Here is an 18,618-nt window from a genome sequence, read left to right as displayed (position 1 = left end):
GGATGTGGACATGTTACATGCCCTCTTCAAGGATGAGTGGCATTATTTGTTATTACTGCTAAGCTATTAGAAATATTATGGCTCTAGCCCCATGGGTCTATCCAGCTAAGATGACAAAGTGATTCTGAGAAGTTTTTCAAGGCAAGTCTTTGTTTGGGTCATATATTCTTGGTAATGGCTCATCAAGAATATGAACATTTTGATCAACTCAAAGATATTTTCAAGATCATGATATGTGATCAATTAATGGTGAGCTTTTGCTTGGAATTAAAAGCTGAAATATCAAAGCAGGAGGGAAAATAAAGACACATAACACAGTTTCCTCTAAGAAACCAAGGTTATTTCTATAGTGTCTTGCTTGAACAAATTACTCTTCTTCCTTATCAAGTTGAGCCAGGGAATTGCTTGCATAAACTACATGAGTTCATTGCAGGAGGAGTTTGGCTGTGCCATGTGTTGTGGGGTTTGGTCAGTTATTAGAGCATAGAAGGCAGAGGAGGAAGAGAGAGGCACACACTACCTAGGAACTGCCTGAGATGCTTCTCAACTCCACAAGTGCCAGCCTTATCCCTCCCCACACACACACAAAGACACACACTTAGTAACAAAGTTATCATTCATTCATTTATTCCTAATTACTTACTCAACCTCTTTTCGTTCATGCCTAATTCACACAGCTTTTATGTTTATTTAATCATTCCTCATTCGTTCCTCTTCCACTCTGTTCTTTCTCATTCTCATCTACTCATGAACTAACCAAACATCTGTTCAGTTGATAGACAATAGGCTGAGCATCTAATACAGGGCAGGCATCATGCTAGAGACGAAACCAGGGAACAAGTAATCCCTAACACTAGCATTCACAAGTGTAGGGGCTCACTGTAAAATAGCTCTGGAACTTGGTTGTCGTTTAATGCATACTTTAGGATTTCCAGGTAAGAGTGGCAGGATTTATCTATCGAAAAGTATAGAAATATCTGAAAATTAAATAGATGGGCACATAACCCTTTAATTTTCAGTTCAAATAGTGTTTAAGTTCATCTTGTCACATCATGCCCTATTGCCAGTGACCAGCCATACTGTCTGAAAGAAGGAAAAATGTTTTCTAGAATTTTCACAGATTATTTCCCACTTGGACAATTCATCTAAGAGGTGTGGCACATTGTGCATTTTAATTGAATGGAGATATGGTTATTGGTTCTGAAGTTATTGTTCCATAAGTAGGAGAAAGCAGGGGAGAAAAACTGCAGAGAAGCCAACATGGAACCCTGTTATTGCTGTCCCACTGAGATAACCAATCGTAATCAATTCATAAAGATGCAATGCATGCTTTCATTAAGTTACTTGAACTGATTGCTGTATCCAATGTAAAAAGCCACCTGTACTTCAACCCATTACATCACTGCTCCTACTTTTGTACATTTTAAAAATGTAGATAGATGTCTACCCACACTCTAAATACTACAACCCTCAACATCTTATTAAATCTGCTGCAAACATGACTTCCAAATCACTATGTTTATCCCTGTCCTTCATACCCAACTTTATACCCATTTTGCAAACATGGTTTGCATGTTTGACATCATGATCTTTTCTATACTCCACTTAGTCCTTCTGGATGGGAAGTTCTCAGTGTGGGCACTGTGCCTTATACATCTTTTCAAAGCCTGCAGTCCTTTTTCAGTCTCTGACCAGTGCTCACTGAGCACTTAATAAACAGATGTAATGGAAGGGAACCCAGGGGGAAGTTAGATTTATTTTCTAGAGATGTAAAAGGGAGAACCAGATAGACAGAAAAAGTCTCTGGTACCAAGTCATGAGAAACAGTGATCTCTCTTGGCAGGTTTTGCTTAGGGCTGACAGCACCCTGTGGGATGAGAGTCTATAGCTGAGGATAAGAAACTTGGAAGCTAAAAAGTTGCAAATGCAGAGATGATCTATGCAGATAAACTTACAATTTACTCAAATAATATCTTCATATCATAATAATAAAGAAAAGAGAGTCTGACTCTAAGACCAGGAATGGTCATTCTTCACATGAGAGACTGATGGCTCATGGAATGATTGCTGGCTTGAGTTACTCACAGTCAGAACTTGGGGTTTTATATCATTATCTCACAGCAGCAGCCTGGACCCAGAAAGGCTAAAGTAACTTAAAACCCAAGAGTGTGTGGGAGCTATAAAGAAACTGGTGAAATATATTTGCAACTGAGCAAATCTCAGAACTTCTTGTGACATTCAAGACTAAGGGAGTGAGCCAGACATGTCCCATAAGTAGGTGTGGAAGATACTTGTGCAATATGAGCTAGAAGTGAAATGATGGGGAAGTGAGAAGTTCAAGTTTTATTTTGGGTGAAGAAATGAGAGAGTGAAACTTCTTATTCCAGGGCTAGAAAAATGAGACAACATGGTGTTAGTCCTGAGACATTTTTTGTCTACTTGACTGGGTCTGTCCCCTTTCTTCTTTCCCTATTCAGATGAGGTTAACCAACACCCTCCCTCTTGCTTTCTATCTTTTCTTTTTTCATTTCCTTTTTCTCTTCCTCTTTGTGAAGACTTCTACATTCATAAAATGAAGTGGATAGTGCCTTCAAATTGATGACTTGTGGACCCACTAATTTATGTTTCAAAAGAAAGTGCAAGTTCAGTTTGAGGGCAGAAGGACCAGAGTGGTGCCCTGGAAGTGGACTGGGGAGCATCTGTTTCTCAGGTAAGAACATAGAGCTAGCATGATACAATTTTTACAACTTAAACTCTCAGCTTCTGTGATGCATCTGGCTGTTGACAGCACATTTCTTTGTCTCTATTGAACTGTTGGGCATATGTATAAAATGATGATGTAAGACCACAGGAAACAATTTCTAGGTGAAACATACCATGAATAAAGTAATGGCTCTGAGTATTTCTAAAAAAGAATTTGACGGGCATCCCTTCCTAATGTGTACACTTCACAAGAATGTCTGTCCAACTAGGTTCCAATCTAAGTGCATCCACATTCTTACCCTGAGTATCTCTTCTTTAGAAATTTTTTTTCTAGCTTAGAATGGTATGGGGATGAATGATGCCTAATGGTCCTCTTAGACATTCTATTTGTTGACTTTACACATAGACTAGTGAACAGACAGCAATCTGGGAATCACTGGAGACTTGGCAACCATACAGATTTGATCATCATAGGTCCTGCTGTTGATGTGCGGGGAACCTGCAGTCCTCACAAATTCTGAACCACACAGAAGTACATTGCTGAGTCTGGACTCAGGCTGAGGTCAAGGGCAGTCTGGATCTCATATGAAGAGTTGAGTTTTGCCAATAGACCTACTAATGATGGTGTTGCATGAACTTAGCCTGCTGATAAATTTCTCACTCTGTGGAAAGTACATTATTCAGAAGTAATACTTCAATTCAGGACTCTGATACTGTGATCTGCTTTTGTTTGTTTGTTTGTTTGTTTGTTTGTTTGGTGTGTGTGTGTGTGTTCATGCACTTGTGTGTGTACAAGTGCATATGTACATGAGTGTGTGTGGAAGTCAAAGCCCAACTTTGCCACTGTCCTTTGGGAGCTTCCCACCTTGATTTTTTAGGCCCTCGTACAAGGTCTGGAGCTCGGGGACTCACCTAGGCTGGCAGGCCAGTGAGCTCCAAGTGTTACGTGGGCCGTTCTCTTCACCAGCACTGGGATTATAGGCATAGATCATGGGTGCTGAAGATTTAACTCAGGTCATCTTTTGATACATATGCAGCTAGAGTCAAGAGCTGTTCAACAAGGACTTTACTGACTGAGCCATATACGTGGTTCCTAGGCTGCAAGCTTTTATGCCTTGTTTAGAAATCTGGTCCTTCTGGTTATTATAAATAAGGCTGCTATGAACATAGTGGAGCATGTGTCCTTCTTACCAGTTGGAACATCTTCTGGATATATGCCCAGAAGAGGTATTGCGGGATCCTCCAGTAGTACTATGTCCAATTTTCTGAGGAACCGCCAGACTGATTTCCACATTATTTATAATAGCCAGAAGCTGGAAAGAACTCAGATGCCCCTCACCAGAGGAATGGATACAGAAAATGTGGTTCATTTACACAATGGAGTACTACTCAGCTATTAAAAAGAATGAATTTATGAAATTCCTAGCCAAATGGATGGACCTGGAGGGCATCATTCTGAGCGAGGTAACACAATCACAAAGGAACTCACACAATATGTACTCACTGATAAGTGGATATTAGCCCAAAACTTAGGATACCCAAGATATAAGATACAATTTGCTAAATGCATGAAACTCAAGAAGAACGAAGACCAAAGTGTGGACACTTTGCCCCTTCTTAGAATTGGGAACAAAACACCCATGGAAGGAGTTACAGAGACAAAGTTTGGAGCTGTGATGAAAGGATGGACCATCTAGAGACTGCCATATCCAGGGATCTATCACATAATCAGCTTCCAAACGCTGACATCATTGCATACACTAGCAAGATTTTGCTGAAAGGACCCAGATATAGCTGTCTCTTGTGAGACTACGCCGGGGCCTAGCAAACACAGAAGTGGATGCTCACAGTCAGCTATTGGATGGATCACAGGGCCCCAAATGGAGGAGCTAGAGAAAGTACCCAAGGAGCTAAAAGGATCTGCAACCCTATAGGTGGAACAACATTATGAACTAACCAGCTCTTGACTCTAGCTGCATATGTATCAAAAGATGGCCTAGTCGGCCATCACTGGAAAGAGAGGCCCATTGGACACGCAAACTTTATATGCCCCAGGACAGGGGAATGCCAGGGCCAAAAAGTGGGAGTGGGTGGGTAGGGGAGTGGGGGGGGTGGTATGGGGGACTTTTGGGATAGCATTAAAAATATAAATGAGGAAAATACCTAATAAAAAATATTTTAAAAAATCTGGTCCTTCCCTCTAGAAGCCTCGTTCTGTAGTCTCCTTTTTCTACTGCTGTTTTTAGGAATGCTGTAGTCCTTCTTGACTTCTTCTCCTTCCCACTCCTGACCCAGTCTTCTCTCCCTCTCCCTCTCCCTCTCCCTCTCCCTCTCCCTCTCCCTCTCCCTCTCCCTCTCCCTCTCCCTCTCCCTCTCCCTCTCCCTCTCCCTCCCCCTCTCCCTCTCCCTCCCCCTCCCCCTCCCCTCCCCCTCCCCCTCCGCCCTCTCTCAAATTGTTGGTCTTCCAAGTTCCATAGAGATGGATCTTCATGGATCTCAAGGAGTGTTGCTCATTCACTTCACTTCAGCTCTCATTAGGCCTGCTGTCTGGTTTTTATAACATTCTGGGTTTGTGAGCCAGTACTGTTTTATGATCGTATTTTGTTTTTGTTTTATATAGAACATACCCAAACACCAAGTAATTCATGTTATGCTTGTTTTAAGTACCGAAGTAAACCCACAACTAAACCAACAGTAGCCTCAAGCATGAGCCATGCACTGGCTCAGCTCTGCCAAGTATTTTGGAAGGTAGTTGGTAGACTTCTATTATTTGGGAAAACCACTCCTGTTTCTTCAGGGTTCTGAATCAGAAACCTTCCTCCCAAACCAATTCCTGTCACCTGAACATGATGTTTAGGAACCCAGAATTCATCAGATGCAGCTGCCTCCTCTTCAGTGTTAAAGAGCAAAGAAGTGAAATGGCACATGGTATCAGACAGCATTCCTAACCTGCAAAGCGCTTTCACACAGACAGTTGCATGGAGTATGAATCCAATCCTCTGTATGTGGATAGACAACCCACATCTGCAAGTAAAAAAACAGGGCCAGAAAAGTCATTTTATTTTCTAAGGCTTGATACCTATTAATTGGGGAAAAAGTCTGTGTTTGTTTTCTATAGAGGTCAGGAAATTTCCACAGTAAGGAAATAATGTCCATGGCAAAGAAACACCAGTTAGAACTGGTAGATGTTTTAACTGGATTCATCAAGCTGAGTAGTGGAACCTTCTGGGGACTTGGTAGTCTAAGAAGTCCATCCACTGAGATTCAACAGGGTACAAAAATATCATAATCATTGTTTCAATCATTTATTCATTCAAAAGTATCTAAAATTTCACTTAGTTGTCTTTGGTTTTTTTTTTTATTATTACGTATTTTCCTCAATTACATTTCTAATGCTATCCCAAAAGTCCCCCATACCCTCCCCTCCACTTCCCTACCCACCCATTCCCATTTTCTTGGCCCTGGCATTCCCCAGTTCTGGGGCATATAAAGTTTGCAAGTCCAATGGGCCTCTCTTTCCAGTGATGGCCGACTAGGCCATCTTTTGATACATATGCAGCTAGAGTCAAGAGCTGGTTAGTTCATAATGTTGTTCCACCTATAGGGTTGCAGATCCTTTTAGCTCCTTGAGTACTTTCTCTAGCTCCTCCATTTGGGGCCCTGTGATCCATCCAATAGCTGACTGTGAGCATCCACTTCTGGGTTTGCTAGGCCCCGGTGTAGTCTCACAAGAGACAGCTATATCTGGGTCCTTTCAGCAAAATCTTGCTAGTGTATGCAATGATGTCAGCGTTTGGAAGCTGATTATGTGATGGATCCCTGGATATGGCAGTCTCTAGATGATCCATCCTTTCATCACAGCTCCAAACTTTGTCTCTGTAACTCCTTCCATGGGTGTTTTGTTCCCAATTCTAAGAAGGGGCACAGTGTCCACACTTTGGTCTTCATTCTTCTTGAGTTTCATGTGTTTAGCAAATTGTATCTTATATCTTGGGTATCCTAAGTTTTGGGCTAATATCCACTTGTCAGTGAGTACATATTGTGTGAGTTCCTTTGTGATTGTGTTACCTCGCTCAGAATGATGCCCTCCAGGTCCATCCATTTGGCTAGGAATTTCATAAATTCATTCTTTTTAATAGCTGAGTAGTACTCCATTGTGTAAATGAACCACATTTTCTGTATCCATTCCTCATGAAACTGCAAAGCTTCTGCAAGGCAAAAGACACCGTCAATAAGACAAAAAGACCACCAACAGTTTGGGAAAGGATCTTTGCCTATCCTAAATCAGATAGGGGACTAATATCCAATATATATATAAAGAACTCAAGAAGATGGACTCCAGAAAATCAAATAACCTCATTAAAAATGGGGCTCAGAACTGAACAAATAATTCTCACCTGAGGAATACCGAATGGCTGAGAAGCAACTGAAAAAATGTCCAACATCCTTAATCATCAGGAAAATGCGAATCAAAACAACCCTGAGATTCCACCTCACAGCAGTCAGAATGGCTAAGATCATAAATTCAGGTGACAGCAGATGCTGGCGAGGATGTGGAGAAAGAGGAACATTCCTCCATTGTTGGTGGGATTGCAAGCTTGTACAACTACTCTGGACATCAGTCTGGTGGTTCCTTAGAAAATTGGACATAGTTGTCTTTGTATACACACAAACATACTCAGTCACACACTCACGCAGACTGGTGTGTATACACATGGCACTGTTTCATCTCCATCTCTACCCTACCTCTGCCAAGGCTAAGTCCTCCTATGAGCTCTAGCCTTTGTCAAACCTTCCCACATCTCTGCCTAAAGGGGATGCTACCAAAGGATATTATGAAATAGTGAAAGGGCTTCTTCCACCATGCCTGAGCCATAGCATCTCAAAGGAGACTCTAACAGTAGATGATACTAGCACCTTTCTAAAGAGGTCTAAGCACCCCTAAGCCTTCTTCATAAAGCATCATTCCTACATTTCATTATATATAAATAAGGAAAAATGTTTTCACTCACTCACTCTGTAACCTGAGCTATCGTGCTTGCTGGTCAAATCTGGGGGCTTTGTGCCTTGCTCTTGTGAGGAAGTGGGCAGGAGACTTGAAGCAGGAATGCTCTTGAAGTAGACAGAGTGAGGTGGGGGTGGGGAGGAGGGATAACCAGTTGGGCTTTGTGCCACAAGAAAGGTAGAAGACAAGGCCATTATGTTTTTTCAATGGCGTTCCTTTAGTTTTGTTCTTTTTTCCAATGTCTGGCAGCGCGTGGGTAGGGACTGGCTTCATTGTCTGGCTTCTCACTTCTCTCTGTTGTCAATGGTACCCATCTACAAGCAGACAGACATGGAATAGTTTGTTTGTTTTTTAAAAAGAGTAAAAAGGAAAAAAAAAGAAAAATTCTTTTGTTTCCTGTCTGGTTCTTTGCAACTAGAAAACAGCCCTCACAAAGAAGGATTTTTTTTTTTAAAGAAATGCTGCATAATTCAGACTGTAGTTTATCTCTGGCCCCATTAGCTTTCCAGTCTGAGTTTCTTTCCTGGTGTAGTTTGCCCACTACCACTGAGAACCATGAAAAACTGAGGTTCTATAAAAGCCACAGAAAGACCCCCTAATAATCTGGGCCACTGCCCAGTACCACTATAATTTATTTATTGATTATAATGGATGGAAACTCAAGTTATTTACAGCTGACTTTTCTGACTATTTATTGATGCTGCTAATTCTTGGCAGCCAGAAGGAAGAGCTGGCAGGTTCAGCAAACCAGGGAGAGGTGCTGTGAAGTTCTGTGCTTAGAATAGCTCCAAAGAAGCAAATGATTTGTGAGACTAAGAAGCAGTTGAATATTCAGCTAGTTTGGAGTTTAGATTGAGGTTATTTCACAAACAAATAATCATAGCAGATAAGTTCTGAGAGGATGCAGGCAGTGAGGCCAGGTGTTGCTAAGCAATGTTTAGCTCAGCTCGGAGACCAGATCAAGTCTATTTGACCCTATGAAAGCACAAAGAGGTGAAATTAGAAAGTGAGTAGAGAACAGCTAAAGTATGACAAATTTTATATTTGGATATTTGATCAGATTTCTCAGACATTGTCCACTTGTTATCTTCTAGTATATGATTTTCACACTTAAAAATTAAAAAGAAAAACAAAAAACAAATCATTAACACTTTGCCATACACATTGGGAGTGGCATTTATCTAAGATGATGTATTGACCATTGCTGACCCCATGTGTTGGGCTCTAGCATCTACAGGTCAAGTTTTGGATTGGAGCTCTCTGGGGGACCACCTTCTCTGTCATATAGACAGTGTGTTCATTTAACAGTCGTTAAGGATCTATGGGTGGCCCCGCTGTATTTGTTACCTTTCTCATTGCTGTAGCCAAATACCTGACAAGAAGCATCTTAAAGAAAGAAGGGATTATTCTGAGTCCTGGTTTGATGGGATACAAATCATCATGGTTGCAGGTGGCTCCATGGTGGGCAGAGTATGCAGATAGGAGTCCCCACACCCTCTCACAGTGGTGGAACAGAAGTCACAGAGGATAGGAAGTGAGGTTGGGGTATAAAACCTCTGTCCCTACCTCTAATGACTCTCTGTGACATTCCTTGACCTTCCAAAACAGTGCCATGATCTGGAAACCAAATTTTCACACATTTAAGCCTGTGTGTGTGTGTGTGTGGGGGGGGTGTTTTACATTCTAAATAATTACCAGTTTTGCTCTCAGCTCTGAGAATACAATCATAAGTACAAACTGATAAATTCACTGTTCTTAGGTCCGGCCAATATGCAAGTATTATAATAATTAAACAAGCATAAAAGTCTATGTAAGACCCTAGTACATAATTGTGAAAAGAGTTCTGTGAGGTCAAGTGTAAGAACTGCTTTGTTTGAGACAGCAAGAGGAGGCCTGAAATTTGAGCTAAGATCATAGTGTAAAAGAATGAGCCATACAGAAATTCATAGGATATCAAGTACAAAGAACACAAGGCAGACATTTATCCATGTTGCTACTGTAACATAATGCTATAGACTAGGCAATTGATATAGGACAGAAATTTATCTCTCACAGTTCTGAAGAGTGAGAAAGAAGTCCAAGACTGTACCATGGGGATGCTCAGTACCTAATGACATTCTGGTATTTGTTCTAAGAGAATACCCTGACTGCTCCAAATGGGGGAAGCACTGTCTTTATGTAGTTTAAGACAAAGGAACAAAACGAACAAACTACTTTCCTTTAGCCCTTAAAGGGCATCTAATCCCACCCACAAAGGAGGAGCTCTCTTTAAAGGCCTTCTCTTACTACTATTACACTGGGACAGCTTAATTTTTCAGGGAACTTGTCCAGACAGTAGTAGAATTGGATGATATTGTTTTTAGAAAGCAGAGAGAATGTTGGTAAAGCTGAAGAGAGTCGAGAAAGCATCATGTAAGACAGGATAGGAGAACACACAGGTCAAATTAGAATTAGAGGTTGGATTTTCAGTCTCCCAGCAAATCACTAGGGGAGTTGAAGAAAGCAGCAACATAGCACAGGGTGCTACAGATACTTACTTGGGCTGTGCTGAAGCACTTGAGCAAGGGAGAACAATGGGAGGCTGATCTGTCCCAGTAGGGATGGATGGGAGGATGGCGTTGGTGTTGGCACAATGCTGAGAAAGAACAAACAACTGTAGCATTTATCACTGTTTATACGTTTGAGTTATTATAGTAATTTTCAGTCTAAATATTTACAGTAAGTCCTTGTCAGTAGACTCAACTGTCTCAGGCCAACTTTTCTATCTAGACCATTTTCAATTTTTCAAAGTAGTAGATATTCTATATCATTTGAATATTGATGAATGAATTTAAAATTGCTTATTAAATAGGGTTGTTTTCAAGAATGGGCTTTTATCTGTTGGTAGCTGGCTTAGGATTTTACTGATAAAAATAGACACCATGACCAAGGCAACACATAAAAGGACAATATTTAATTGGGGTTGGCTTATAGGTTCAGCAGTTCAGTCTATTATCATTAAGGTAGGAGCATGGCAGCATCCAGACAGGCATGGTGTAGGAGTTGAGAGTTCTACATCTTGTTCTGAAGGAAAACAGGAAAACACTGGCTTCCAGGCAGCTAGGATGAGGGTCTTAAAGCCCACACCCACAGTGACACACTTTCTTCAACAAGGCCATACCTCCTAATAGTGCCACTCCTTGGGCTAAATATATTCAATTCACCACAGTAACCCTGGTGAACTGAGTAACTGAAACTGGTGGGAATAAGGGTAACTAACCTAAACTGAGTGTGGTGGCTCACACCGTTCAACCTAGATGCAGGTAGATTTCTGAGTCTGAGGCCAACCTGGTCTACTCACTGAGTTCCAGGATAGCAAGGGCTATACAGAGAAATCCTGTATCAAAAAAGAAAAGAATAACTACCCTGTGATTGTTGCAGAGCTTGACTGACATAAAAATTGGAAGACACATGGCAAATTTCCAAAATACATCAGCCAAAGTTCTTCCTAATCATTACTGAAGCTGGAGATAGTTGCCTCATACTCACCATCCAATACTTAAAACTTAGAAATGTCCAGAACAACTTAAATATTTATAAAGATATCTTAAAATATATCATTTTTTCTAATATTTTCTTTTTTAATTTGACATAACTGAATTAATATATATGTATGTATATAGATTTTTATTGTATATATAAATGATAATCTGAATTTCCTCCCAACTCTATACCTGTGAAACTCTCACTGAAATCAAGATAATGAGCTTACCTATTTTACCCCTAAGTTCCTTGTGTTCCTTTTCTTCTGTGTCATCTGTTTTCATGCCTCCTGTACTCTATAATCAGTTCCCAGGCAGCCAACAGGCTTCTGTATCACTGTAGTTTGGGTGGAAATTTCTAGAATTTTAGGTGAATGAAATCACCATTGTTCTGGCTTCATTCATGCAATAGATCGTTTATGGTTTAAACGGTTCCAGGAAGAATTCCTGATACTGGATAATTTACAAAGAATAAGAATGTTTTACAGTCTGGAGATTGGATCTCTAAGGTCAAAATGTTTATAGCTGGAAAAGGCTTCTAAGAAATCTGGAATTCCTGCTTCCAAGATGGTATCATGAATTCTGCATCATCTGGAGGGAGGCTGTATCTTCATACAAGAGCACATAGACTGACAAAGGAATAAAATCCTCTGCCTTTCATAATGACATCAACATACCCATGAGGTCAGAGCAGTCGTGACCTGAACTAAATATGTACGCAAAAGCAAGTTCAGGATAAGTTTCTAACATGTGGATTTGGGAGATGCATTTAGATATAACATGTATACATTTGTTTTTTCTTACATTGAACAAACAACTATAAGGTTAGTGGCTGGCTTAAGTATAGATCAGCTTATTAAAGCAATGCCTAAAACTGTTCTAGTCAGACTCTGCCAATTAGGAGATTCAGCCAGCACCAGTGCTTGGGTAGACTTTTAAATTTATCCATTATAGTTGGTAAGTAGTGCTTTCTTATTGGGCTTTTAATCTTCTGTCTTGTGATGACTAATGATGTTAATTTAGCATCTTTTGTGTGCTTACTTCTTTCTCTGAACTCTGAAATTAATTCATTGCTTTAAAGAATTTATTAACTTGTACATGCCATCATAAACACATATATAGATGATAGGTAAACAGGTTGGTAGATAGATGTATGGGTAAATGAGTAGGTGAGTAGATGAATGAATGGGCAGATGGCTGGATGGGTGAATGGGTAAATAGGCAGATGGGTGTGATAAATGGATGGGTGAGACAGATAGGTAGATAGAAGACATTTCAACTCTATCATGGGGAAATGCATAGTTTTAAACTCTACAATAGAGTAGCAGGTAAGTCAATGATCCTAGCTTCATGAGACATTCCAACCACAAATGAGAGACCATCAGACAATAGACATTGCAGTGCACTTTGTTGTGTATATGGTTACTATGAAGATAAAGCAAGGTGACACTGAAGGGATTGGTTTGCAGTAGACAACACTTTAAGATGACATGGCATTCTCACAGTTGAATTCCCCACTGCACTTTAAGATCAGCAAAGTCCTTCTCTCTCCCTCTTTGTAGTGTTTTACTGCAGGGCTTGAGATCAATACATATTACTAATCAATTACTCTTATTCATCTGTCTCCTGCACACAAAGGTATGTGTCTTAGACTGTTTAGGTCACTATTACAAAATATCATAAGCTAGATGGATTAAAACAGCAGAACTTTATTTCTCACAGTATCAAAGGCAGGTAAGCTTTTGTCTTTTCTGGTTAAAAGTCAGCACCTTCTAGCGTCAGGTAGTTAGGAATGCACTTACTCACTGAGGTCTCTTTTATAAGGTTTGCATCCAGTCTTCTTTCAATGCTGCTACCAGTACTATTACTCTGTGTACTAGATCTCAATGTATGAATTATGACAATAGAGACCTTCAGGACTCAGTGATGAGCTTCTCTGATCCACCTTGGATCAGGTCCAGGGAAGAGGTGTGTTTAATAACCATTAATTCAAAACATGGATGGCTGAAAAAAATGATTGAGCAGCATATAAGATTTGTGATCTACAGAGAGAACCTATGTCATCTGAGGCAAAGCTCCAGACTGATAGTGCAACTGGGTTCTTTAGGCCTCCTCCTCTGAGAGAAGACAACTGGGACCAATTTGCTAAGACTTCTGTATCCATCTTTTTGGGGAGCTTATTGGATGCAAGTACCCTCTCATATACATTGCCTGCAATAAGAAGTTACTTCTCTCTGGATAAAATCACTGGCTCCCAACTCCTCCCGTGGCCTTATGATGTCAATAGTGACATTCTGCATTGTTATGGATGTGAGAATTGCACTCTGTAACCCAGGTTTGCCTTGAACTCACAATCCTCCTACCTCAGACTTTTGAGTGTTGGAATTACAGGCACATACCAACACACCTGTCAGGAAATCTATATCCTGTGATAGGGAAAAAGCCTGGTATGTCTCTTACCCCCAAAATTCTCCCAGGGACTCAGCAGCTCAGGAAATGTGTATCATATAAAATTGAATTCCAAGTCCCTCTAAAATATTCAAGATGCCAGAGAGATACTGTCTACCAATACACAAGAGGAAATAGCCATTGTCCCAAGTGATTAAAGTTGGACTTGAGGAAATTTTTGTTTTGGGTCATATAAGTTGTTAAAATACATCCACACACAATTTCATACTTAGCAATTTTAAAAACAAGAACCATTTTTAGCCTGAAATGATTCTGAATTGATCCAAAGAAGAGGCAGGAGGATAGATTAGATGACCTTTAAAAGCTGATGGAATATGTTGCACTCTGTCATTTGGTCTTATCTGTGGGTAACAACTCAATACTCCAAAGTGCCAGTCCCTGGAGTTGAGCATCTTATATCCTCTAAGGCTCTGAGACTCACAGATTCTGTCTTGTGCCAGGAGTTCTAACTACCTCAAAGTTCAATAATGGCAGACCTCACACGGACAAGGAGGCAGGCAGAGAACAGGCTGGTTGGCACACCATTGCTCCCTTAGGGAGCCAAGTAAAGCTACCAGCCAAGGCATGCTGTTGCCATCTCGACCCGTGCTGCACAGCATGGAGAAGGTTTATGGTGGCTCTGTCCTCAAGCCATAAAGTTTATTCCTGTAATTAGCCAGCCCATTGTCCCTTGCTCCAGCTCTCTTTCATCTTTAGTGGATTTGTCAGGATGCACTTTATACACAGACTGACTCAAGCAGGACAGTGCTGGCAGGTGGGGCTGTCTGTCCATCAGAACCTTAACACAGGAAGTTAGTCGGTAGCCACTACACCCAATGTGTTTCACTTATTGTCTTCTGGGATGTAGGTATTAACATGCTTAACTCCACAACAAGAAGAGAGGTGGCCTAGTCATGAATGGGTCAACTGCAGACCCATTCAGTGGGCCATGAAGGAAAGGAGGGATGGCCTCTGTCAGACTCTTCTAAGAAGCCGTGTTTTTGCCTGAGCATTCATTCTTCAGTACAGAGGACAAAAATATTTCAATAAACTCGAGGACTGAGAGAGTGGGAATTGAGAGGATGAATGGATATTCTCATCAGTGTATGAGGATAAAATACTTTCTGCTTTATGGGTATTTTGAGGATTAGGTAAGAAAAACCCCACAAGGAATCTATTAGAGACCAACACTTATAAATTTATCTGTGAATGTTATACAAAATTCCTTACTGTATCTGTTAGGTCTGACTTTCTGGGAAGTTCAGTGGACATGGGAATGAGAGTGAGAGGAGAGGGAAAGTCAAAGGCAAGAAAGACAGCATTCCTGTAGAGAGGTAGTATAAAGTAGGGAGAAACGAGGAGAGAGCTGAGGGCTACTAGAGAAGCCTGAAGTAGTGGATATTCTAGTTTCATTCAGTTGCTATGATGAAACATTCTAACCAAAAGCAACTCATGGAAGAAAAGGTTTATTTGGCTTACCTTTCCACGTCACTGTCTCTCATTGAGGGAAGCTGGACAGGAGCTCAAGGCAGGAACCTGGAAGCAGAAACCATGGAGGAATTCTAATGGTTGGTATGTTCTAGGGCTCATATTTAGCTAGTTTTCTTACATATCTTTTTTTTTTTTTAGCCCTGTCTAAGGATGATGCTCAGAGTGGCAAGGGCCCTTTTACATTAATTACCATTCAAGACAATGCCCTATAGACATGCCCATACCCATAGGCCAATCTATTCTGGGCAGTTTCTCAGCTGATGCATCCTCTTAGGTGACTCTAGGCTGTAGCAGATTGACTATAAAAACTAAACAGGGCATATGGAAATAAACAGTTTATCAGGAGCTCCATGAGGGAATGAGCTTCCATCTTTTCCTCGCACCAACTTGTTCCCAACAGGAAAGACTTACTGCTCAGAACTATATCCAGATCCATTCATAGCTAGGTTAAAATACCACTAGTGGACACTGCTTAGAATTCTAGTTGAGACCATCCTCCTTCCCAGTCCTGGCATGGCTTCTATGAAGCATGTGGCCCTGGATATATATGACAGCCACACAAAGCCTTAGATTCATCAGGAATGGATGGAGATATGAAGGCCTGCACCAGAGGGCAGTTAGAATGTGGTCATTTGAGATAACATATGCAGCATGTTTAGCCTACAGTGGCTCGCAATGATGTTATTAGCAGGTTCTCCTAAATACAGATTAGTTGCAGATGTGACTGATAAGACAATTATGTTGGGTAACACTTGCACTTTTTTTTTTTTTTTAGAGAAAAGACAAATGGTTTGAATTACCCAAATGGTGAGAAAAAGCAATTAATGAGAGATGTGTCCACCCCAGCGAAAAAGGGCATTCAGGTTCACCATGCCCTGCAGAGGCCAGTCTCTTCATTTCCAGAAATCTTTGAATGCCTCTTATGAAATGAAAATAAAACCTCTACCACCTGATTATATAACATTACAGTTTTTCTATGGCTTGTCTCTGCTGCTTATTGAACTCTAGGGAGATGTTGTGCCCCACTTTAACACATGTGGCTCTCACTCTGGGTTACCAGGTCCTTCTCTCATCAGCACCAGCCACCCACGGGAGAGACTGAGAGCTCCAGAGACATGTTGACCTCAGCCTTTATTGGACTGAGACTTAACACAGAGTTTCTGCTTTGCAGATTGAAAAACTCTAAGCTTGTATGTTAGAAATGAGTAGGTCAGAGCTCTAATGAGAAAATAACACAGAAAGACAGGGTGTTTCTGGCTCTTTTCAGATTGAGGTGAATTTTGTTTTTCATTCACGTTATGAGAAGTTGATATTTATTGTTCTATGATAGATAACAATTCCAGTGTAAAAGATCTGGGGTACAAGTGTCAGCCACCAATACCCACAGAACCCATCTCACCCGACGAATGATGTGATTGCCAAAATCGCCTTATTGTGCTTCTGATGAACACCATCAGTTTTCTACATCTTAATCTCTTAGAATTAAAATATGTATATTGTTCCAGCCTTCTTCAACCCACACTGAGTAAGCTTGGAAATGAATGGGACAGAAGGCAGATGACACTGTCCAAAGAGTAGTGATGATTTCCAAAAGAACCCACGTACTGTAGTCAGCGCCAATCAAGTGTTTCCCCTTGTCTAGTTGAAGAGCCCAGACTTGCTAATCTGTTTCCATGCTTGCTTGCTCTGGCTCACATGGCATGTTGATCTCCCTCACTCCCAGCACCAATATCCACTCTCTGCTTTACTTGATACTCCCATGATTTGGACCTTTCTGGTATCTTGAGACCATTCTGACCCGGCCTTAGTTCCTTGTTCTTGCAGAGAGTATTTCTTTTCTGTGTCCATTCCTCTGTGTTTCTGGCTGAGAATCTCAATCATTCATGTATTTTCTATGGCCTCTCATTACCCATAAGATATAACCACAGGAAGAAAGCATAAGAATTATCTCTTCAATTTATAAATAGTTTAAATTCCAAACCTACGTTAATCAGTTAAGGTCACTTTGAAAACTGTGCCCACTTACCCTGTTCTCCCTACCTATAGGCTTATGTTTTCAGATAATCTAGTATAAAAGGTAAGACAAAAGCAGGAAAAACTATATACAAGTTTTGGGGCATTCCTAGCATGTCTGGCAAGGAGTTGAAATGGGAAGGTAGTTTGTTTGTTTGTTTGTTCGTTCGTTTGTTTGTTTTGTGAGCAAGGGCATATTGGAAGAGATGCTGTTTTCATTTCCTAGAATTTCCATCACTAAGGACTTGAGGCTCACAAGTGTTGCATAGCTAGTTGTACCAACAAGCCAAGCTCTCTTTCAGTCACTCTATGGAGTCCTATTTATAACCTCTGAACATCATGAGTCTCATCCCATGCCTCATCAAGGGTCTTGCCTCAGCATGTATATCCAATCAGCCTGAGTCTGCTGAAGCAGCAAGAAACTACAATACACCACCAGAAAAATTTTTGGTGTGTTTCTCTATATGGAGTCCTGACAAATGCAGCTCAACTATTCAATGCCAGGAGGATCAATACACACATGCTGTTATCAAAGAATCTTTTATTACATGTCCTTTCACATGCTTGCTTTAGCAGAACATCCTTTCTCTTGTGTCTTTGAGTGAGAACATTCCTTCAGGAGTCTGCCTTAGCCTTTCACACCTGTGTCCACTTTAAGGAAACGTTCCTTCATGAGTTTGTCTCAGCAATACATCATTCAACTGACTTTCCATAGAACCTTTAAGTTTTCACTTCAGGGCTTGAAAATAGTGTCTTAGTTATGGTTTCTTTTGCAGTGATAAAACATCATGACAAAAAAGCAACTGTTTTGACAGGACAGCATGTTTTGTAATGACAAAGGGGAACTGTTTCATCTTACAATTCTCAGTTCACACTGTATCACTGGTGGACGTCAGGACAGGAACCCACGGCAGAAACATGAAGACAAGAACTGAAGGAGAGACCATAGAGGAGTACATGGCAGCTTGCTGGAGAGAGAGCTTGACTTGGCTTTGTCTGCTTACTTTTCATAGCATTTTGAGGATCACCAATCCAGGGGCAGCAGGGGCAGTATCACCAGAGTGAACTGGGCCATCTTATATCAGTCTCCAATCATCAAACAAGAAAAGGAACCACAGGCTTTCCTGTGGGTCAGGCTGGTGGGAGTGTTTTCTCAACTGATGTTCACTCTTTCACAATGACTCTAGCTTGTGTCAAGTTGATATTAACTAGCCAGCTTAGGTAGTTAAACAGATGAGGACAATGGTAGTCACTTTGTCAAACTCTATAAGTAGCTAACAGCCCAGAAGTAGGCACCTGTGAGTTTCTTTCCCCTCCATGATTGATTGTAACCAAGTTTTACCTACATTGTGAAGGCCAATGTAGGTAAGTGCTGATTACAATGGGTACATCCAGTCTAGAATATGATATTGTACAGCCCTTCTCCCTATCTTCTGG

General features: G+C 40.8%; 1 long non-coding RNA gene across 1 annotated transcript; it reads right to left on the bottom strand.

Moving 5' to 3' along the window:
* Positions 1-7,762: 7,762 nt before the first annotated feature.
* Gm31988 lies at positions 7,763-15,212 on the bottom strand. The gene is made up of 3 exons (XR_373914.2): positions 15,157-15,212; positions 10,246-10,343; positions 7,763-8,022 (listed from the first exon to the last, which is right to left on the bottom strand). It is a non-coding gene; the product is annotated as a predicted gene, 31988 (long non-coding RNA).
* Between the last annotated feature and the right edge of the window lie 3,406 nt (positions 15,213-18,618).

This window comes from Mus musculus, chromosome 1 (assembly GCF_000001635.26).
Source record: "Mus musculus strain C57BL/6J chromosome 1, GRCm38.p6 C57BL/6J".
NCBI lineage: Eukaryota > Metazoa > Chordata > Mammalia > Rodentia > Muridae > Mus > Mus musculus.
Note: the sequence above shows the minus strand (reverse complement) of the source record. Positions and strands in the feature narration are given on the sequence as shown.